At 34.2% G+C, this 3256-nt stretch overlaps 1 protein-coding gene across 2 annotated transcripts in view; it reads left to right on the top strand.

The window, feature by feature from the left end:
- The window catches only part of LOC106881381 (zinc finger MYND domain-containing protein 19), a 233309-nt gene that overhangs the window by 220625 nt on the left and 9428 nt on the right, over positions 1-3256 (top strand). The gene's annotated exons all lie outside the window — the stretch shown is intronic.

The raw sequence follows: 3256 nt of genomic DNA, 5'->3' as shown, positions 1-3256 counted from the left end.
GCAAAAAGACCATGCACTTTCAGATTGCTGTTTAGCCGAGATTGAGGAGAACTATGGCCATCCTGTCCTTTTTATATATATATGTGTGTGTGTGTAGTGTATTTAGGGCTACACTAGCCAATGCCCCCCCTCCTTTTTTTTTTAAGGTGTAAGACATAATCTGAGAAAGAATTTGTTTGTTGCAGTCAGTTATGTAGAGCCTTGCTATTTCAAGTAATCTGCAATGTTGTATAGCTTTATCTATTGAGCTCTTTGTGCTCTTAGATTGTCTCTACTCAATAAGGACACAAACTGTGTTTTTCTTGTTTCTTTTTTTTAACCTTTGGCTCTTGTTAGTTCGCTTGGAAAGAGGTTACTTCACTAAAATGGTGGTTTATGGTAGGAACTAAAGAAGGACAGTCAGAATAGATACCACAAGGCACCATATCTAACACAAGTAATTCTGCCAATCCAACACCTTGCACTAGTAGTTTATTTATCATCTTAAAAAGATTACTGCAAAGTTGACCTTGGTATGATTTGAACTCAGAGCACTGTATACTGGAAGGTGGCAACAAATGGAGAGGAATTTGTTGAACATTACTCATTAGGTTTCAACTTAATAGAAAAGCTATTAGTAATTTGATAAAGCAGTTTGTATTCAAAAACACTGGCCAATGTATGCAGAATTACAACTTGGCTAATAAAATTGTGTGATGGAGATTAGATGATTGTTGAGTTAAAAATAAATAATAAAAAAACCTGAATTACTTGAGGGTAAGTTAGGTCAGACCTTCTTGGAGTGCAAGATTAAGATTTATGCTAAGAGTTGTTGCATTGCAGATCTACTAGTCTATCAAATAAAATACAAGCAATGGGAAAACTTACGTGGTATCTAAATATTTATATCAAACTCTCAGTATAGTGTAAAGTTTTTCTCCAAACATTCCTCTTTCTCTATGAAGGAATTTCTACAATGTTTATGAGAGTTCTGATATTTTGATGACTGACACTTTAAGAGACTGCAGCTTGAAGGTTTACTTGTTTGTGTGTGTGTGTGTGTGTACATGAACATGTGTACATGTATGTGTGAGAGAGAGAAAGCAGAGCAAAGTTGTAGTGTGTATGTATGCAAAATATTAAAATCTAATTTGCCACATGGAAGCTACTGGCAATAAATATTTTCCCGAAGTTTTTTGACAGAGTTCTTATTCAAGGAACACTTAATCATGGGAAGAGAAAAAAAAACAGTATCTATTATAATTAAATGTTTCTTAGATAAGCTAAATCCTGACTGGTGTTGAATTTATTCAGTTCTTAGGCCAATGTGGGACATACGCCTTCATGCCAGCTCCTGTGTGTTTAAGCATTTCATGGTTAATTCATTGCTGAGCATTACTATATAATCATTTCTTATTATCATCAGTCTGATAATTTGAGTTTCAGTTTTAGAGAATCCAATCTTTCTTCTGTTAAAACAGTCTAAGTTATCTTTGAATGAGGATCAATTTTTCTAGCATTTTTTAAAAATACTAATAACCTAATTTAGTAGCAAATGATTCATTAGAAGCAAGTTCCAAGTTGGTTTGTGTATGAAAATATCAAATACCTTAGTAAAATAAAAACCAGTTTGATTCAATAGACTTTGGCTGCTTCTCAGGCTGTCGTATTGATCCAAGCCACTTTCTTCTTGGTTTAATTTTGGATATTGATGTTAATTGCATGCACTACACACCAGTGGTGCAAACAAAAGATTTCTGTAGCATATTCATACAGCTACAAGCTAAAAGAAGATGAATCAGTAACAATCTTATGCTACCAGAAGTAATTTTTTTCAATTTAAGTTTTGAAGCAGTGGTGATACATATTTAATCTTATAAAGCTTGTTTTATTTCAATCCTAAAACTTGCTGAGAAATCAATAAATAGGAATCCTGTAAATAGATAATTGTGGCTTGTTTTGCAACCACATGGTTTCCGGTTCACTCCCACTGCACAGCACCTTCAGCAAGTGCCTTCTACTATAACCCTGAGTTGACCAATGCTTTGTGAGTGGATTTGGTAGACAGAAACTGTGTGAAAGCCCATCGTATATATCCATTTGTGCGTGTATCTGTTCCTATGTTTATTTTGCAGCCACTACTTGGCAACTGGTGTTGGTTTGTTTACATCGTTGTAACTTTAGAAAAAAGGGACCAATAGAATAAGTATGAGACTTTAAAAATAAGTACTACAGTTGATTTATTATAGTAAAACCCTTCAAAGTGATGCCCCAGAATGGTCACAGTTCAATAACTGAAATAAATGAAAAGATAGAAAGCTACCTTGTAGAAAATACATCTTAACGAAGAAAACTTCTTTTCTTTTTTTTAATTTAAGTAAAATCTGAGTGGTCAGCGAGGGGAATCAGATGTTCATTTGTAAATGAAAGCCTATTATGATTTATAGACAGGTTGTCAGAGCTGTTAGAATATCAGCTAGTAATACCTGTGGTGTTTGTTCCAGCCCACTGAGCTCCAAGTTCAACTTCACCTTTTTGTCATGTCAGGGGGAATAAAATTGTATCAATCTAGGATAACAGGTTGGTCAAATTGTAGTTGTATCAGACCACATGTTTGGTGGTATTTGTTCTTTTTCTTTGTGTTCTAAGTTCAAATCATGCCATGGCTTACTTACACAATAGACTTAAGACTTAATCCATCACCTGGTTTAACAACACTACCACCTAACCACCTTGAGTGGGTTTAGTGGAGACCACTCTGTTGGAAGCATTTAGACCAAGTCTCCAGTTTAAGAATATCACCCTCCCTCCCACCAATCTCAAAGACCCTGTAAAAAGCCATGGGAACTGCCTTTCTAACTGACTAAAAGATTTTTAAAAAATTATGTAAGTCTTTTATCATGCTCCAAACAGCAATTTAATTATGAAAGTAAATTTAATAAATTCTGCCAAATTGTTAATCATTTTCAAATTAACTGAAAATCATGGACAGTCTTAATGTTGGTAACTCTATACAGGGGTTGGACAAAATAATAGAAACACCTTAAAATTTCAAACAAATATATTTTAATATGTGGTAGGACCGCCTTTGGCACTAATTACAGATTGAATTCTACAAGGTATGGATTCGTACAAAGTTTGAATTGTTTCCAAAGGAATTTTTGTCCATTCTTCAGCTAAAACGGTCTCCAGTTCTTGTAGTGATGATGGTGGATGATATTGACTCCTTACTTGTTTTTCTAAAATGCATCATAAATGTTCGATAATATTGAGATCT

The sequence above is a fragment of the Octopus bimaculoides genome, chromosome 1 (assembly GCF_001194135.2).
Source record: "Octopus bimaculoides isolate UCB-OBI-ISO-001 chromosome 1, ASM119413v2, whole genome shotgun sequence".
Classification (NCBI taxonomy): Eukaryota; Metazoa; Mollusca; class Cephalopoda; order Octopoda; family Octopodidae; genus Octopus; species Octopus bimaculoides.
This window is presented reverse-complemented; position numbering and strand designations above follow the sequence as displayed.